General features: G+C 31.3%; 1 protein-coding gene across 1 annotated transcript in view; it reads right to left on the reverse strand.

Moving 5' to 3' along the window:
* Positions 1 to 21,223, reverse strand: part of LOC127729228 (solute carrier family 22 member 3-like) — a 55,889-nt gene extending 34,666 nt beyond the window's left edge. The window contains exon 1 of the mRNA XM_052236958.1: positions 21,210 to 21,223. The gene's annotated coding sequence lies outside the window, so the exon portion shown is untranslated. The remainder of the gene's footprint in view (positions 1 to 21,209) is intronic.
* Positions 21,224 to 21,733: the final 510 nt, after the last annotated feature.

The following is a 21,733-nucleotide window of genomic DNA, read 5'->3' on the forward strand; positions in this document are numbered from 1 at the left end:
ACCACAAAAACAATACAAATACCTAACTAGCAACCGCGTACTTCTAGATAAAGCTTTTTCATAGCTTGACAGGAAAATACTGTATGGAAAGGTCAAATAATACAGAGGGACCGCACAACAATTTCGATAAAAATGAGTAAAATGAAGAAGTTATTTCAAGAATTCATACGCTTGAGATGTAAAAATTAAGATCTAAATTATTCATGCACTCCTAGCACATAGAAATTGTTTATAACCTCTATCAAATTTTGAAAGTCCAAAGAATGTGTTCAAACGACTTTAATCTGAATACATTTAAGGAAACGTATTAGAGCCACATTGATTTTTTTTTTATCTTTGTGTTTTTTTGCACCATTTCACATACAAATTTCTGAATTTAGGTATGGATGAATTAAAATGTGGGGATAATGGTATAAAATCAAAAGTGTAAGAAAATGTGTATTCTAATATGACGCTCTTCATACGCTTTGTGAACAAAGCCATTTTCTAATTCCAATACAACATGGGATACACGTTTTTGACGTTGCACTTTAATTTGCAATGCAAGTTGTATTTTCACTGGAAATAAAACAATCTAATGTAATCCAATCGGTGCAAATAGTCATTCGATAATCATCTTTGTTCACATTTTAGTGGACTTTTTAAAAATAGATATTAAAAGAAATATCAATTAATTAAGAAGAGCTGGCACACATGAAAAATCATTTTATATACACACCAACGTTATGTTGTTATTTTTTCTATTTCAATGATTAGCAGGAAATTTCAAACTTTATTATTATCTACTTATGCTTTAATTTTTTTTTATTGATTTTTGAGAGAGCTGCAAGTTCCTTTCTTTACTTTTGGAATGCTCATCCTTTGCCAGAAAAATGTTTTCTTGTTTCTGTTTGGAATATATATCTCATATGATACAATTTGCAACCTCTCCAAGGATGAAAGAATTATTTCCTCTGACAGCGATGAATGAAATAGAAGAATGTTCATTAACCAGTCGATAATTTAAGCACAAATATCTATATTTTGTCATTCCACAACGTCATGTTTTTCACTGACTGTTACTGACGTCTTTACACTTAATCCATTGGATGTTGGATGTGTACTGATTGGCATTTTAGTCTTATATACACGATTTCTTTACTAGTTGTTATTGGCTTTGAACTAGCTGTCAGTAACTGCGAGTACTCTCAGATCTGTTCGGGTTTTTTTTTTGTTGTTAGGGACACTACAATCGACAGTACTTAACTGTCCTTAACTGTACTCAACTTAGGTGTCGACTTTACTTAATAAATCTGATTAAGTACTTGATAATTTTGGTATAGTCTGAATATGGTCTCGACCTGTCTCGACCAGTCTCGACTCAGTCTTGACCAGTCTCGACCAGTCTCTACCTATCTCGACTCAGTCTTGACCTTTAAATTTAGTAAGACTGGTCTGAATCAACCCATCTAACTCAATTATATATTGATCTTACAAAATTCCAGGTTATTTGGTAGTTTGGTTCATTGCTGTCAAATTAAAAGATTTAATTAACAGGTAAAAAAAAAAGATAGAATTTTCAATTATGATTAAATTAACATAGTCCCCTTTAATTATTTCTATAACTTTTTCAAATCAACTTGGATTTTCATAAAACTTTACAGCTTTCTCATTTATAAATTGATCTTACAGAATGCCAGGTTGTTTTGTAGTTTGGTGTATTGCTGTCAAATTTAAGGATTTAATTTATAGGTGAAAAAAGCTAAAATTTTCAGTTCGGACTAAATTCAGATGGTCACCTTTAAATTTTTATCAACTTGGATTCTCATAAAACTAAACAGCTATCTCAGTTATATATTTATCTTACAGAATGCCAGGTTGTATAGTAGTTTGTTGTATATCTGTCAAATTCTATGATTTGATTTGTAGGTAAAAAAGCTCGAATTTTCAATTTCGGACTAAATTCAGATAGTCACCTTTAAATTTTTTTATTACTTTTGCAAATCACCATGGATTTTCACAACACTATACAGCTATCTCAATTATATATTGATCTTACATAATGTCAGTTTGTTTGGTAGTTTGGTGTATTGCTTTCAAATTAAAGGATTAAATTTAATAAGTAAAAAAAAGCTCAAATTTTCAGTTTGGACTTTATTCAGATAGATACCTATAAATTTAATCTTTAAATTTGACAGAAATAAACCAAACTAACAAAAAACGTTGCATTCTGTAAGATCAATATATAATTGAGATAGCTATATAGTTTTATGATAATCCAAGTTGATTTGAAAAAGTTATAAACAAATTTAAAGGTGACTATCTTAATTTATTCCGAACTGAAAATTCTAGCTTTTTTACCTATTAATTAAATTCTTAAATTTGACAGCAATACACCAAACTACCAAACAACCTGACATTCTGTAAAATCAATCTATTATTGAGATAGCTATTAAGTTTTTATGAAAATCCAAGTTGATTTGAAAAAGTTATAGAAATAATTAAAGGTGACTATCTGAATTTAATCAGAACTGAAAATTCTCTTTTTTTTTACCTATTAATTAAATCTTTTGATTTAATAGCAAGGAACCAAACTACCAAATAACCTAGAAATTTGATCAATATATAATTGAGTTAGATGGGCTGATTCAGACCAGTCTAGACGAAATTTAAAGGTCAAGACTGAGTCGAGACTGGTCGAGACTGGTCGAGACAGGTCGAGACTGGTCGAGACTGGCCAAGACTGAGTCGAGACTGATTGAGACTGGTCGAGACTGGCCAAGACTGGTCGTGACCATATTCAGACTATACCAAAATTATCAACTACTCAATAAGACTTATTAAGTAAACTAGAGACCAAAATCGAGTACAGTTAAGTACAGTTAAGTACTGTCGAGATTATGTCGAGTCTTGTCAAGTAAAATCTGTGCTCGACTTTACTGGTCGAGCACAAAATATGGTCTTTTAGACTCTGAGCAGTTTGTAGTGGGATGTATAAATACCCTGTCACGTCCGTTTTGTGTTTTTGTTAGATGTTTTCTGCTTTGTATCGATCTGATGAGTTAAGCCCTTTTCAACTGATTTGTATAGTTTTTCTTATGTTGTGCTGTAACACCACTTTCCCGGGTCAGGGAAGGGGTTGAGCGCTCACAAACATGTTTAACCCCGCCACATTCTATATGTGTCTGTCCAAAGTCAGGATCGAGCCTGTAGTTCAGTGATTGTCGTTGGTTCATGCCCGTCATATTTGTTTTTCATAAAGTGTTTTGTTATAAACTAGGCCATGAGCTTTTTCAATTGAATTGTTTCATATTTTCATGTCGGGGCCTTTTTTAGCCGACTATACGATATGGGTTTTCTCATTGATGAAGGCCGTATTGATGCCTATAATTGCTTACATCCATTCCATTTCAACTTTGGTGGATAGTTGTCTCGTTGGCAATCATACCACATCTCCTTACTTTTTTACAAGCATTCAGGACATAAAATTTTTATATGGCACAATTATCGATAAACCATGCATAATTCGTAAAATTGGACATCAACACTAAGATCACATATATACTCACACGGTGACCTATAGTTGCTTACGTCCACTTCGTTTTGTATCTGGTGGATAATTATATTATTGGTAATTATACCACATCCCCTGGTTATTATGCACATGTAAAAGCTTTTTGCTGTTCCCTTTTTTAGTTTGTTCCGTTGTTGATATAGTCGAGCGTTTGATTTTGTCAGATGTTATAGACGTCCCTCTTTTTGAATTTATTTTGAGTTCGGTATTGTTGATAATACTTTTTTTACAATACAAATGTTCTTACTGGAGTTTTTTTCTCTCTTTCAAAGGTTTTGTTATTGGTATCTGGTTTACACATAAGCAGTGACAATTATCGAGTGATGTATGTCAGAGACTGTATACCAGGAACAAATTGATATCTGTCTAGAATCAATAGGAAAATATAGACGTCATTATTGAAGATAAATGATTAAATCAGGCATACCGATGATATTAGAGTATCAGTATACACACTTTGATCGTACACTCAGCTGTTGCAGTAAAATGTTATTGAATTTATACTGTATGTACATTGTGTCAGATTGTAAGTGACGTCATCATCATCATCAAATATCTGGTTGTTGAACAAAGGAAATCTGCATCTACAATTATTTCAGGTCAAAAATAACCATATTCGTTTAAGTGATTTTGTCCGTTTGAGGATTTGATATGATGTTTGAATTAACATTTTTGGATAGCATTCCTTTTCAACTGTTTTGTTTTAAGGTTGCAATTCTGTAAATATAGACAATGCAATTTCCCATAGGAACTCCCTTTGCGGCTAAAACTGTGACACTTTTACTATGAAGTTTCGTGAAAAATAATATCCCAGAACGGAAAGTTTATATGCACTACTATTTTAATCAAAGGTCAAAATATAGGGCTGTGCGGCATATTTTCAACATTTATATGCCCTGAACTTCTAAGAGTTTAAACTTATACTAAAATTCTATACTACCCTTACCTTCATATTTGGACCTCCTAAGAATTAAAATTTAGGCGCTACCATGTTTTTCTATACTGGTTACATTCCCAAGTGATGTCTCTATGAGATGAAACACAGAGATCATAAATGGGAACCAGCACATTAACAAATTAACATATCTATGAATATTATATATCTCCCCAAAAGAGGCGTTGTTTGAGAAACAGCTGTATTTACAAAGTGCAACCTATACAAACATTTATTCAAATAGAAAACCTTCTAAAAACACTTTTTCTCACAACAATACTTATCTATCAGAATTATAGCCTTAAGGAAATCACTGCATATACTCTAAGTTTCCTTTTACAGTACATTTTATACCCCTACCCCTATTTCAGTTTTTTTAAAGAATTTGAAAACAAGACTTTAAGCATTGCCAGCTTTCCCTATGTGCATGTTTTCTGACATGAAATGTCTAAAACATGTTTGAAACTATTCTGATAACAAATTGAAAGCATTTTAGAATACTATAAATGTATTGTTTAGTAGTTAATCATTCCAACATTCAAGATTATACAAAGTATCCAATCCTGCCTGTGTCTCCAGTCCACATCTTACTGTATGCCTATTTGTCAATGAAAGTTCACAATTTATATCTCAAATGGTCAGTTAAGAATTCTTGTCACAACAGTATCATCTCTAACCATATAACTAACATAAGTTAGTTAATGTATGAACTAGAAGTGTCTAAACAAAGCAATATTTGCAAATTGTATTTAAAAAGATATCAGTCTGGTGCATAAATTCACTCAAAGTTAGATAGAAATGACTGCTTACATCTTATTTTTGCATAACTTTCCAGCACAGTTATTGTTTTGTTTACAAAAGACCTTGAAAATAATAAAATCATAGCATTTACAAGTTAAATTATCTGTTTTATGACCCAGGGTAGGCATTTTTTAGCTCACCTGGCCCGAAGGGCCAAGTGAGCTTTTCTCATCACTTTGCGTCCGTCGTCCGTAGTCGTCGTCGTCGTCGTCGTCCGGTGTCGTCTGTTAACTTTTACAAAAATCTTCTCCTCTGAAACCACTGGGTCAAATTTAACCAAACTTGGTCACAATCATCATTGGGGTATCTAGTTAAAAAAATGTGTCCGGTGATCCGGTCAACCAACCAAGATGGCCGCCATGGCTAAAAATAGAACAAAGGGGTAAAATGTAGATTTTGGCTTATATCTCTGAAACAAAAGCATTTAGAGCAAATCTGACATAGGGTAAAATTGTTTATCAGGTCAAGATCTATCTGCCCGGAAATTTTCAGATGAATCGGAGAACCTGTTGTTGGGTTGCTGTCACTAAATTGGTAATTTTAAGAAAATTTTGCAGTTTTTGGTTATTATTTTGAATATTATTATAGATAGAGATAAACTGTAAACATCATAATGTTCAGCAAAGTAAGATCTACAAATAAGTCAACATGACCAAAATGGTCAGTTGACCTCTTAAGGAGTAATTGCCCTTTATAGTCAATTTTTAACATTTTTTTTGTAAATTTTTGTAATCTTTCACAAAAATCTTCTCCTCTGAAGCTACCAAGACTAATTTAACCAAACTTGTCCGCAATCGTCATTATGGTATCTAGTTATAAAAATGTGTCCGATGACCTCACCCGTGAATCAAGATGGCTGACATGGCTAAAAATGGTACATAGGGTAAAATGCAGATTTTAGCTTTTATCTCTGAAACCAAAGTATTTAGAGCAAATCTGATGGGAGTAAAATTGTTTATTAGGTCAAGATCTATCTGCTCTGAAATTTTCAGACAAATCAAACAACTGGTTGTTGGGTAGCTGACCCTGAATCGGTAATTTTACGAAAATTTTGCAGTTTTTAATTATATCTTGAATATTATTACAGATAAAGATAAACTCAAAACAGCAATAATGTTCAGCATAGTAAGATCTTCAAATAAGTCAACATGACCAGAATGGTCAACTGACCCCTTAAGGAGTTATTGTCCTTTTATAGTTAATTTTTAACAATTTTTTCGTAATTCTTTTGTAATCTTTTACAATTCTTCTCCTTTAAAACTATATTGACAAATTCAAGCAAACTTGGCCAAAATCATTATTAGGGTATCTTGTTAAAGAAATGTGTCCGGTGACCCCACTTGCCAACCAATATGGCTATCATTGCTATAAATAGAACATATGGGTAAAATGCAGTTTTTGGCTTATATCTCTGAAACGTAAGCATTTATTGCAAATAAAGTTGTTTCCCAAAATATCTAGGATATTCATTTGATAAGCTATGTTACAAATATGGAGTTTGAGTTGACAATTCCTTTTAAACAGCTGTTGTAAACAAAAATATTTTATACTTTATAGTAGTTTTGAAAAATATTTTTAATTGAATTGAGTCCCTTGTTCTCATATCCTGGGGTTAATTAATAGTATTGGTATTGAAGGAATATATAAGAAATATTTGAGCCATATTACTTACTTTACATGAATAAAGATGTCATGAATTTCAGATTTATTTATTGGACTTGTTATGATATACTTTCTTTGTGGTATTAAGATATTGCAGATTGAAGCTCTTCAATGTAAAGTTAAAAAAAATCGTTTATGGTGGGACTTTTGCAGGTAACACACACAAGGAGTGCTAGTTTAAAAACAATAATTGGGACAAAATGCCTTCGTAATATCAAATAGAAATTGGCAACTGATATATTTCAACTGAATAGGATCAGTTTAAATGAAAAATCTGTTAAATACTTGTACTTCTAGCCCTTTGGAAGTAAAATATGATGAATGCAAAAAATTTAAAGACACCTATAGACAGCAAATATAATTTACCTATTGGAAATAGCTTTAACATTAATTTGCAGTAAAGATTTATTTTACTGTGTTGTGCAGTTGACAATTTAGTAGCGTACAATTACATGTATCTACTTTTCAAATACTTAAAAATTTTACTCTCAATGTTTGGATGTTGACAAAACATTCTGGTTAAAAAGAAAAGGTTGAAGATGAAAATAATTAAATGCTTAATGAAATATGTAAATTTCTGATGAATATTATTGTGTTTATTATAATAAAAATATTCAAACATTTTGTTATTATCTTAAAATTCATTATACTATCTAATATTATCTTATATCTAATACTACTATTAATTATGTCAGTAAATACAGGTGAGCGACACAGGCTCTTGAGAGCCTCTAGTTTCTGTTTTTTGCCCCCTGGGGCCTCACATTTCCTAAATATTTTCCCTGTTTCTAGCAATGTGGAGTATTTAGTATATATTTAGGATAGAACACACTATTGTAAGTTTTATTGAGGTCTTTTTGTAATTCTAGCTTGTACTTTTTAATGCCGCGATCACAAAAAAACACATTTAGGTGTAACGGCTTACTTTTGGGTTATCGACAGGACAAAAATAACATAACAAAATTATTTAGGAAGGATCAACGAGTTGCAATGACTGCGAAGAGTAAATATAAGCACTTCTAAACAATTTAAATCACAAATAGGCATATATTATGAATTTATTTTGAATTCAGGGCTTTAAGTAAACCATGCATACTGTAAACTGTGAATTTATGCTGAGTCATCATAGTTAAGGCTCAGGATTTTCTCAATCTTCATGAAATATTTATAAAACTTCATATTTGAGTTAAATTCTTTAAAATCTCTGAGATAAATCAGGTTTTGTGAAATTCTGTACGTTCTATTTTTTAACCCTATTCTGTAAATATAGACAATGCAATTTCCTATAGGAACTCCCTTTGCGGCTAAAACTGTGACACTTTTACTATGAAGTTTCGTGAAAAATAATATCCCAGAACGGAAAGTTTATATGCACTACTATTGTATTCAAAGGTCAAAGTATAGGGCTGTGCGGCATATTTTCAACATTTATATGCCCTGAACTTCTAAGAGTTTAAACTTATACTAAAATTCTATACTACCCTTACCTTCATATTTGGACCTCCTAAGAATTAAAATTTAGGCGCTACCATGTTTTTCTATACTAGTTACATTCCCAAGTGATGTCTCTATGAGATGAAACACAGAGATCATAAATGGGAACCAGTACATTAACAAATTAACATATCTATGAATATTATATATCTCCCCAAAAGAGGCGTGGTTTGAGAAACAGCTGTATTTACAAAGTGCAACTTATAAGCTCATACTTATTAAAGAAAGGAGATGTGGGGTAAAAGTAAACTAGATAGGTACCAATATACCAAATTACTATACGATGTATAAATGTCAACATACAGTCTTCAACAATCTACAGATGTATATACAATATTTCAAGCTATATTTCATCTTAAGATAAATGAAAATTTTGAATTAATTTAAACTGATAATTGAAATTTCAAATGTATGTCATGAACACGTAATTCTCCTAATAAGTTAAAAAGTAATAAATTCTAATGTTTTTTACTTCTGATATTTAGTGAAAATCTCCGACAACCTTCAACATTGCATGACTATTCACAGTAAAATAAAAATTTTTAATCATTTCGATGTTACACACTAATTACTGAATTACGATAGGTGTTTAAAAAATGAGAAAAGGTAAAACGTGATCAAACAAGAATCATAATTCGTACAATAACGCTTCAATAAACTGAAGGATTCCCACTTATTAATTTAAATTTATTATAGTTTGCCTCATACTGCTATAGAAGATAACTTGGAAGATACCTTTTTATGAGTATCATAAATTTTAACTTTACTGATTGATTCAATGTTAAATAAATAAATGAGGAAAAAACTTAAAATATCAAACTATATTGGAATGAATAAACAAAAACAGGTTGATTTTTGTTTGCCTAGCATCTATTGAAATTTCTTTAGCAGGAAGTTATTCAATAATTTGAAAGTAGTATTAAATCAACAAAACAATTGATAAAAAAAAGACCAGAAGCCAACTTGAAAGCCAACACTCGGGCTCAACTCATCCCCAACTTGGAACAGTGTAATCTGGATGAGAGTTGTCTCATTGGCAATCATACCGTTGAAATCAGTCTGTAGATTTTTAAAGTCCATGCGTTTTCTACTTCATTTACCTTAAAAGTCGAAATAATAAGAATTCGGTTTAAGAGAGGCGAAAGATACCTTAGGGATATTCAAACTCACAAGACGAACTGACAATGCCATGGCAAAAAGCAAAAAAACGATGAAAGAACAAAGAACAGTACACAAAACACAACATAGAAAACGAAAGACACTCGTTTAAAATTTTTGACAAACATTCTTGGATAAGTTATTCAGTAAGAACACCTTCTCTAGATTACCAATAGCATTTACATTATGGGAAAGCGATTTATAAGATGCAATTCAGATTACCAGTTCATGGTAGTAATCTGATTATAAGGTCGTCAATGTACAGTTATTAGGATATGTCACAAATTTTGAAAAAAAATTGCATACAACTTGTGCTCGTTGAACTGTAACTAAGAATATAAAAAAAATGGATTGATCTCTTATTTTCTGAAATACTGCTGATTAAGTTCTTTTGAATAGGTGAACATTTGTATAGAAAGCATTTAAATCGGGGGAAAACCTTCTTGAATTTGAGATTTATTTGAATTAGTATCTTTTAAACAAAGAAGTTAACAATAAATTACATATCAATGTAAAAGTGCTATGAAAGTAAGTGAAAATGCATTGGGGAAAAGTTATATTTAGTCATGAATGTTTAGTGTTATTATTTGATTAATGTTGAATGAAAATGTACGGGAATGAACCTAAACACTCATAGAGTACACGTTGTCATAACAATACAATGTAACCAACCGATCGACATGACTATAGCATTCACAATGTACGCATGAAGTCAGCTAAAGTAACTGTACTCAACAACAAAAGAAACGCGCCACCAAAATCCATTCTCATTTCTGAATAGAAAACAACAAAAATATAGATTCTTACATAATTGTTTTGTTACTTTTAATAATGAAATAGTTACATTTTTATGCCATCAATTTTCCCCGTATCAAGCAACTCGTAATCTCTGTTGTCTTCATCACGTGATTTTACAACCAGATCTTCTTCTGCTTCCTTGTTACCAACAACTATGAAGTGAATATTAACAAGGTTCAATGTAGGAAGCATTATCAAATTATCATTTCGAGAGAGCTAAATCTTTTTTTAAAACCATATATTCTTAAAACACTTGCTGTCATATGACAGTTCCAATACCCATTATGAACAAAACGAGAAATGGCTTATGCAGAGGTGTCCTGATCTTAAGTAATACTTTTATGACGATAAAAACGATGAAACAATGCTATCGAAAATATAAACTTTTCAAAACTTTTACTTAATTTATTGACAAATATATAGGTAATTATTTATGAAATGGCAATGATATTTGTATTTTTGAAAATTTAATGAACACGGTATTCACAAACCTAAATGTCATTAATTTTGGAAACAAGTTTTCGCGGTCTTAGATATTTAGATGTAAGAATAGTCGTCTGATCTGTAATTCTGCTGATTTTCGACACATATTCCCGATTATGACACTTTGACTGAGCGTGGATTCGTAAGAAGGTTGAGACATGCGTTGAATGAGACGCTGACCCTTCCGACCCAGTTTCGCTCCTTATGGCTTTGATGCGATTCGCTCAGTTTTTGTTTGATACTTTAAGTTGTATCTACTTTATCGATTTACGGGATTTGAACATCGGTAAACTACTGCTGATTAAACTGAAAGATATACATTTTACTTTAATTCAAATTTGTTTTAATTCAATCATTGAACTAAGTCAGCTATGATTTTAATTTTGATAGTTGACAATATCTTTATCCAACTGTAATATTAGTTTTCTTCATTGATTAAGACTGTACTGTTTCCTCTTTACTTTTATGTCCTATTGATCTCTTGTGGATGATGTTTTCTCATTGGCAATCATACAATATCTTCTTATTTTTATATTATGAGTAATATTATACAGAAATATACTTACAAAATTGAAAATAAATTATGCATGTTTATAGATACAATTTCATACAGGAAGTTTTTTTAATCTTTCTATATAAATACACGTTATTGTCGAAGGTAATCATAATACTTTTGCCATTTTGTACTAAATCTTGTTACGTTATGATAGTTGTTTAATTCCTAATTAGCACTTACAAAAATATAAGATTTTTATTGAATTTCTGAACAAGTTTTTTTTAAAACTATGGTCTTGAGCACAATTGCTGAATTCAAATGTGACGTGTTCAGGAGAGAGAGGCTAAATATTTAAAATGACATTCAAACTCATAAGTCGAAAATTAACTGACAACGTCATGGCAAAAAAAGAATAAGATCAAATGACAAACAACTGTACAGAAAACACAACAAAGAAAACTAAAGACTAAACAACACGAACCCCATCTTTAGTTGGAGAACATTTTCGAAAAAAAAAATATCATAAAAAAACAAGGACTTCCAGAAAGGTATTTTGCCAGCTAGTACGTAGATGATACGAAAGTTCTGACTTTCTGCGTGATAAATATAAGAAAATACTAAAGGTGGACACCAAAGACCACACATGGAAGAATGATGGACTGCACCATGAAAAGGGAGACAAGAAAAACGAGTCTAAATAATACTTCACAAATAACTAAAAAATTAAGAAACATGAACTCTAAACGTAAAACTGACGATGAACTGAAGTTGTCATGAAAAGCAAGTAGCTCCTGTTCTGTGAGTTGACTGGGTCTGTTGTGTTGTTTGAGAAAAGGGAAAATTCCAGTGGTAATTCAGGTCAATTTTAAATCATGACCGCATAAGGGAAGACAAAATTGTTGATATGATAAATGGGACATATCTGTAGAGTAATTATATGACACATGTATTCCTTCCTACATTGGTACATAACACTTTCCAAAATATTGTTTTATCTTTACCATTAAGAAATATTGGTTTGGTGATTTGCTTGTAAGTAGTAACAAAACTGTACGAAGATATTGAGGGGTTGTTTAAATACCTTATGTTGAACCATTGCGAAAAGAAAGACTAAAAGACAAGGAGTTCTCTGGCATTTTCAATTTTCCTGGTAATACCGTTGTTTCTATCTCCAGGCAACCGACATGAGCCATTGATGAAATAATTAACATACATCTGTAGATAACCTTTGTTCACGTTTTACATAAAAAGTAATAAGAAGCAATAAATGTTCACAATGCTATCTAATAGTTTTTCAAAAGAAAATATCTCCATTTACAGATGTTAGTAAATTAACATTATGAAAACTAATATACATTGTGCCCGGATAATTACCTTCCTAATTTCACAGCATCTGCAACAGTATCTGGTAAGATGGCGCCTTTAGTTTCAGGCAAAAATATGCAAAGTATACCAGCCGTAAAGCCAACAGCACCTAATATGATAATAGGTAAGGCACGTCCAAATTTCGTATCAAGCAATAAACCCTACAAAGTGCAATATAACAACAATGTTTAAATGGGTAAATTAAATATTATCATTTATACTATAAAATTGGAACTGCATGAAATGAAACAGAGTTGTTTTTTATTGTTTGTGCAGAAAATTTTTCTTTATTCATTCAATTACCGTATAACATTTTCGTTCAATACTGCTGTTATTTCAAATTTATTTCAAATGAGAGAAGCCGTGAAACGTTTGGTGTCAACTTACTAAATCTCCTATATAAGAGGACGAAATGGAGCCAATTCTACCAGCTGCGGAACACAGGCTTAGAAAGAATCCACGGGTAACAGTAGTAGCTATTTCTATACAGTATATAAATATATGAGTAAATATGCTCCATTAGAAGTGAACTTTCCAATCATAGCCAGTGCAATTAACAGGAACTGTAAAGCTGTAAAGTATGAAAATAGAAATTTAAGAAGATGGATGATGTAACATTGGAAAATGCTGCATTTACATTGGTATAGAAAGCTTAAACATTGAACTTAAATATATCTTCTTGACAATTTTTTGTCCATATATACTTTTGCTGGTCTGGGGAAAATGTCTTAAGGAAACCTTATTGGAGCAATTGGTTATTCACTCTATTGCTCTTGCTTTGGAATTGAAATGGTGGGTTGAAACAGGTCATTTTAATTAAAGCTAACTTAACATAATTTTGTTTAACTTCAACCTGATAGTGTTCTCTCTCTTGGCATAATTGTGTGTGTTTCTTAAATAATATAGATTAAAGAAGAGAAGTTATATAACCTCTAGAAGTCGATCTCCATATATCTATTTTAATACAAAAATGCAAATCTACTGTAAGAAAATCGTACCTTTAGGTATTTAGTAGTATAATATGTTTCTCTTTAATATAAAACGGTTAAAACGTTTACAGCATTGTACCGATAAAATCGGGGTTTTTTTTTAAATACTCCTAGGAATTTGGAGCGATGACCTGTTAAAAAATTAAACTTAACGATAAAGGGTGATGTATTATCTTCCAAACAGTTACTGTGAACTTTTCATTTTTATGTGACAAAATTTCAACAGTTTCTTAACATGGAGTGTATATATGTTGTTAATGACATTTAAAAGCTACCGTTTTTTATCAGGATTTTATTGTTAAAGGATAGCTTCTTACAATGAAGCTTTTTAGTCAATGTTCTTAATGATAAAGTTGAAGTCATCTCTTCGAATGTTATATATGTTTTAGGTCATCTGTTATGTTTACTACTTCTCCCTCGTTCATGGCTTATATATATAGCAATAACAAGTATCATCCAGATTTACTTGTCAATAATTACATTACATGTATGTTTCATTATCATACGTTATTTTGATTGGCTAACAACAATCTCGCGTCAATCTGAAATCAACCTTCATTTCAAAATGAAATGTTATATTCATGATCACATGAGCTTCCACAATAAAGTGCACAGGTAAATAAAAGAAAACTTGATAGAAATCGTGTTTTCATGATCCTAGCAAAAAAATGTAATTATAAGTATTGAATGTTTCTTTTAGTAATTTTATAAATTGTAAAAGTTGTAAAAGCGTTGACCGTGCGCACATTTTTAGAATGAAGCGCTTTCGCGCTTCATGCAAAATGTCAACGCTTTTACACCCCAATAGATTTACAAAAAGAAGCATTCAATTCTTAAATAATTACATTACATGTATGTTTCACGAGAATCCGTAAGTGGCTAACAACAATCGCGCGTCATTCAAAAATTCACCTTCATATCAAAATGAAATGTTACAGTCGTGATGACACGTGCTTACACAAAAAGTGCACAGGTAAATGAAAGAAAAACTTGATAAAACTTTTTTTGTTGGTCATATTAACATAAAAATGTAATTATGAGAAATAAATGCTTCTTTTTGTAATTTTATTGGGGTGTAAAAGTGTTGATCGTGCACACATTTTTAGAATGATGCGCGGACTTCATACACAATATGCTTCGGTCAACACTTTTACACCCCAATAAAATTACAAAAAGAAACTTTCATTTGTTCGCAGAAACTGTTAAAATTTCCGAAGCGCATGAATTCACCCTAAATTGTTCCATAGGGTTAATAAATGTGCTTAGGAATTTGTTATCTGTATTATGTTTATAATATTTCATTTCAAATACATTGTGTATTTGTTGTTTCTCTATGTCATGCCGTGATCTATTGATATCTTAAACTATCACGTAATGTTGTCTTTAAGCGGTATTTTTTTTAACATTGCCATATACGCGGGAGGTTTGGCTAGCCATAAAACCAGGTTCAATCCACCATTTTTTCTTAAACTGTCCTTTACCAAGTCAGGAATATGGCAGTTATTATCAAATAGTCCGTTTCTATGTTGTCATGTTTTAAGGTAAGATAATTTTCATGTTCCAATAGTTTAAGAATTTGGTGGTGATTTAGATTTAGACCAGAGACATTTATCAATTAGCTATGACACAAAGCATTATCATACCCTATTGGATTTCAACATGCATTCTACGACAGGTTGAACCAGTGCAGCAGAAACTTCTAATCCTGTCGGACATCTGAGATAATCCACATTTTTGACAGGTTTCGTTTGGCTTTGTTCATATATTCAGATATTTATTTAACAAGTGTTGGATCATTGTGTATCATTTACTTATATTTCTTTCCATACAATGAAGGGATTATAGTTAACAAACACCCTATTCCACCAACAATTATATAAGATATGTACAGCTTTTCCGATCAATTCTATATGAAGCCAACAAAGCGAAGATCTCTCCAAGCATGCCAACAGAGGTGGAAATGGCAATGTTGACGTAAACATCACCTCCAAGCTTGCCAACATTCATGGTAATACCATAATACAATAAAGACACAGCAAACCTAAGAAAGAAAAGGATCGTCATGAATAAGAATATAGATCATCACTGATAGATGTTTATATTTGAGTCAAAATGTGATCATCATAACCAACCCCTGTGTCAATATTTGAGTTAAACCGTGATCATCATAACCAATCCCTGTGTCAATATTTGAGTTTAACCGTGATCATCATAACAACCCCTGTGTCAATATTTGAGTTAAAGTGTGATCATCATAACCAACCCCTGTGTCAATATTTGAGTTAAAGTGATCATCATAACCAACCCCTGTGTCAATATTTGAGTTAAAGTGTGATTGTCATACCCCCCTCCACGTGTCAATTTAATTGATATAAAACCATCGTAAAGATCTTTTACTGTACAGACAGTTAATCATTTGGAATAACTATCTTGAAAAATTTTGATGTCGCGTTGCTATCGTTTAACTCGTTCCAGATGAATGAATTATGGGCCCACCGCCGAATGTTCTAAAGATTGTTTTTTTTTGCATTGTCTTAACACTTTCATTCTCATCAATTTACATAACATACTTATTCCATATTTTGGCTTCGAACTTACTTTTATAATATGATCTGTTTACTACTCATCATCAACATACTTCCCTTACTTCCCGTACAACCTTCAACAATGAGCAAAACCCATACCATATAGTAAGCTGTAAAAGCTCTCGAAATTACAAACGGTAAAACTATTCAAACTGGAAACCAATGGCCTGATTTATAGACAATAAACCAACATCAAACATGATAGATAGCGACAATCGAAAACTACTGAATAACAGGATCCTGAATTGGGACAGGCTAATAGCGTCTCCTTGTTATAACAAAGACAGTTTTATTCAATTATCAACATTCTGTAAAAGATCGTATGGTGATCCCTTTACATGCGTCTTGTTGACAATTAACAGAAAACTAAATTCTGTTTATAAGTAAAATATAGAAGATTTGGCGCTCACGATTATATATTTTCAAGCACAGGTATCGACGACTTCCGACACATGATATCATTAATGGCGCTCAATTCAATGATATTTGAAAATTGATATCTTTTTAAGATTTGAAGGTTAGTCCATGTTTGAGGTTCGAAGGTAAATTTCCCTTAATATTGACTATATACTGCTATTATTTTATTATGGTATATGCTACTCCAAAAAAAGTTTAGCAGAACAGTTGCAAAACTTTCTTTGAAGAGATGTCTGCGTCATTGTTTCTCATAATTCTTGTGATGTACAGATTACACAAAATTAATATTTTTCCAAGGTTGGGGAATGGTTTCATATCACTTCATTAAAGAATGATGTCAAGAAGCAGAATTGCAAACAGTATGAAAGTTATGAAGAGATAGTTTACAAAACAGTTTCATAGTGTTTGTATAACTTTTTTTCATGAAAATTCCTTACCAATTAAATGATAAAATGAGTGTGTGAATAAACAACAGTTTCGATGTAATCACACTTTTTACAGATATTAAGAAGGAGATTTGATGTCTTTCTTCTATACAACAAGCTATGTTGTCAGTGTCAAATTGAATTTTAGTTCCGTTAATATCAGCCATGTTATTCAACATCTCGACTGCTTTACTGAATTTTTTCTTGACAATCAACCATCTAGGAGATTCTGGAATAACGCTGAAATAAATTTTAAAGTTTTTTAACATAAAAGTAGCTATTTATGATGAAGTGTCACTACAGTATTTCATACATTAGTCAAAACAATTTTGAAATCCGCAGATAGTTTATCAAATGTCAATGCTTCAGTCTGTTGTCTGTTTCAAATAAAGGTCTTTTTTTATAGTTTTCAAATTGAGAACTGTCAACATAAATTTTATGGAAAATACTCTGTTCTTTTATCATATTTTTGTCAGCTTGATTTGAAGTACACTGTTAAAACTATCCCATATCCCGTTTACAAAAATTCAAATCAATCTTTCGATTTTGTTTTTCTCAACTTATGTTCACCAGTCGATCAATTAAACTATATTATGGTTTGTATGCAATTTTTGACGCAAAAAATAGATCAAAACGTCATATTTTTATTTTAAATATATTGATAGAGGACTTGATTTTGTCAATATTTATAATATAGTCAAGTTATGTTATGATCCAAAACTGATGCCTCTTTGCTATTTATCATATTTTTGTTTTGTTTTTCATAACACCAAATGAACTATTCTTTCTGTCTTACGCTTACTGTAAAAATTGCCAGAACCTTATTTCTAACTGTTGATCTTTTACTTCAAATTTAATATTGACAACAACACTCCAAATTCTCGAGACTGTAAACGTTAGAGGTTAAGATATCACGTGTATGATTTACTGGCTATTATACATATGACAATAACCGAGAAGATATGAAGTTTTAAAAAACGACAAAAATATCGACAAACTTCTTACATTAACTAAATGGAATATCTTCCATCTAATTACAAGTGACATTTGTAAAAATCAGAGAAAACTAATAGAACTCATAAGATTTTTTTTTAAATCATGTATCTATTTGATAATAATATCAAAAATTTCTGAAGATTAAGTCATATTCTCTCGGAAAGCGTTTGTGTTTGTACAAGTCAGCAAAGTTTTTGACGGAAGTATTACATTGGACACCGTGTATGTGAAGGAGGCATTACATATTGTTTGTTGAACTAGAGAAATATCTTTTTTTTTTCTTTCGTCTTTTATATTTCCTTATCTATTTATTGAATATCTATTCATTTATCAACTATGATAAGAAATCTTTATCGCTTATCAATTAAAATTGCATAAACTCTGCATGAGAATAATATTTTGTAATTTCATTTACCTAAGATGAATCCAGATACGTACGCAACAGTTCCACTGAGACCGTTCAAATATCGCAGGAATGTTGTAAGAAAAAAATGTTGTGACCACGGCTGAGCAATGTTTGCAGCAAATAAGACAGTATTAGCTAAACAAATAATCGGTTTCCGCCCAAATCTGTAAATGAAAATATAAAGTTAATAGATAAGCTTCTTCAAATGTTTCTTGAAGAATTAAGGGATTCCTTTTCATAACTACTTTGATAACCTTTGCATGCGCCTTGTGCCGATTTGAAATATCGAGAATAGCGTCTGATGTATTAAAGTTTGAATCTATGGATTAAATGAAGGATGAAAATAATATTCAAGTATTGAAACAAATCAATTAAATATGCGATTTTCAACAAAAAAAAAAAGATAACACATCACTTTACTACACAAAAGTTTATGTAAAACTTCAATCATTCACGATTGTTAATCTAAAAGGTTACAATTATACTGGAATTGTTCTTATACTTTTTGGGATAAACATGAATTTGCTAATTCACAGTTTGAAGTAAGACTAAAGCATGTCTTTTCTTTTTTTACACTGTACAGTCTTGGCAAAAAATTGTTTCTTCCTACAATGTATGAGATTGATGTATAAAATCATCTTAAATCACAGCCACCGATATTAGAGTGCGGGACAGCATGATTTCAGTTCAGCATGTTTAGTACTAAAATCTTGCTTTCAGTTACTTTAAGTTTGATCAGTCTTTGATACGGTATATCTAATTATTATTTCGTTTATACTTGTGATTTCTGTTATCTAGTATACCGTTAGTATTGTGTTAAGTGCTTTTCCTGTAGTGTCTGTATGGTGTGGTCTTTTCTATACCTTTGGTTGCCCACTGATCGAGCTTTAAAGAAGGAGGGTAAACATCTAACACCAGTTGCCTTTGGTTTGCCTTTACAAAACATTCGCGAAAATTAAAATCTTAATGCGTATCCATCCTTTTAAGCTGGTAAGGAATATTAGTCCCGAGGGTAAGTAACTTCGCGAAATTATTGTCATTGTTGAAGCAGATATTGATGAAGGTAAATCCAGAAAAGTGCTTCGGCCGCATGAAATTTATAAAGTGTTGTTTTTATTATATTTTTTGAATGCAGTGCAGTGACCTATAGTTGTTTACATCTATGTTATTTGGTCTCTGGTGGATAGTTGTCTCATGTCACTAACATCTTATTTTCATGTTCAATGTTTTATTATCTACCAGATATTTGAGACTCGTATTAAATTACTTACATGTCAGCAAAACAACTCATGATAATCATTCCCGAAAATGACCCCAAATGGTGTGCCATAACAAGATGACTGCGGTAAAACTTCCTGTCACATACCAAATTAAACTAAAAAAACAATAAAACCTATCATGTATTTCAAGATTAGATTTTGGAATTATTTCAAAGTGCAAGATATATTTTAATAAACAAGCCGAACTTGCATATTTGGGTTGCGCTGTTATGGATATTTATTATATTGGTTTCAATGAATTACCGTGATTTCCCAGTGAAACAAAAACCGATAATTTCACATGTGAAATAAACTCGATAATTTCACTCTACTGACGTCATACAACAATAGGTGTTGTCAAGTCGTTATCGATTACGTTGCATCAACACAAATTGTGAATGCGTAGAAAAAGATATAGTTCCTTGCATTTTCTACTTTATTTCCATGAAAAATCCTATTGTCAATGTAATAAAAAGAATAACTAATCAAAGAATTCAAATATCGAAAATATTCGATTCGTGACCGAACAATATTGATGATTAACTCATCGTCAATCAATGTGTTGCTCGGTCACTCGTTGAAACTTTTTCTATATTTGAATTCTTCAATTAGTTATTCTATAATTATTATCATTATTCCATATCTTACAGATCGTTCCCCTACCCAACCATCACCAGTTGAGTCATCATTTACAATCTCGTATATCATGATAAACTTGTCAAGCGTAAAAGATTTTTTCCAAAATCGGAACTGTAGATTTGTTCATCTATTTTTTAGTCTAAAAAAGAGATATTGGGTACTTAGAGTAAACAATATTTTATTTTTCAAAAGTGCACAAATTACAATTATACAATAGAAATATAGGGATTCGGAAACAAGAACTTATATAAATCCGTCTCCCTTGGGTACTTGTTCGTAGAAGAACAAATGTCCGGGCTATGTGATATGTGATACACATTTTTTAATAGGAAATTAACCCTCTTAGTCCCAAATAATTATCATTTTCATACATTGAAAACCCTTTTATGCTTATTTTCCACATATTTTGAATACAAATTGCCTTTATTAATTAATTTAACTTTGTAAACATAAAGTTTACATAGTTGACATTACAAACACATTGTTGTATCATTTTCAAAGTGTACCGTTGAAGCATATGACGTCAACAAAAACAGTGATATTCGTTCTTTGATGTATGGAATATGGAGAGAAAAACGATGTTCTAAATCTCCTTTTCAGGAATTCAGGACTATGGATAATTTCATTGTTGATTTCACTATTCATGCACGATACACAGCAAGTCAATATCAATATGGTCATGATGTTTGTCTGAAACTGTATACAAGGGAAGAGATTGTATCAAAGGTTAATGATTAAATCATGCATACCGACGATATAAGGGTATCAGAATAAACACTTTGATCGTACACCCAGCTTTTGCACGAATATGTTGTTGAATTCATAATGTATGTACATTTTGTCAGATTGTAGGTGGCGTCTTCATCATCAAATGTCTGGTTGCTGAATCCAGGAATCTTGCATCTACAACGATTTCAAGTCAAATATGAAAATTCAAATTAAAATGATTTTGGTCATTTGAGGATTTCATATGATGTTAGAATTGGACTTTTTAAGTTTCATTCGTTTTCGATAGTTAACTCCATACTTATGGATGGAAGGAGATATGGGGTATATGTAAGCTAGACGACAACCAAACGACAAAAAAAAAGTCGAACGATGTCTATATGTCAACATATGTTTTGTAAATTTACTTTGTATACTGTAGTTTGTCGTTTTTGGTTGTTTTTTTGCCATGACATTATCAGTTCGTTTTCGACTTATAAGTTTGATTATCTCTTTTGGTATCTTTGACCTCTCTTATACAGTCTTCCATAATTGACAGGTGTGTATA

The sequence above is a fragment of the Mytilus californianus genome, unplaced genomic scaffold, assembly GCF_021869535.1.
Source record: "Mytilus californianus isolate M0D057914Y unplaced genomic scaffold, xbMytCali1.0.p SCAF_2, whole genome shotgun sequence".
Lineage (NCBI taxonomy): Eukaryota > Metazoa > Mollusca > Bivalvia > Mytilida > Mytilidae > Mytilus > Mytilus californianus.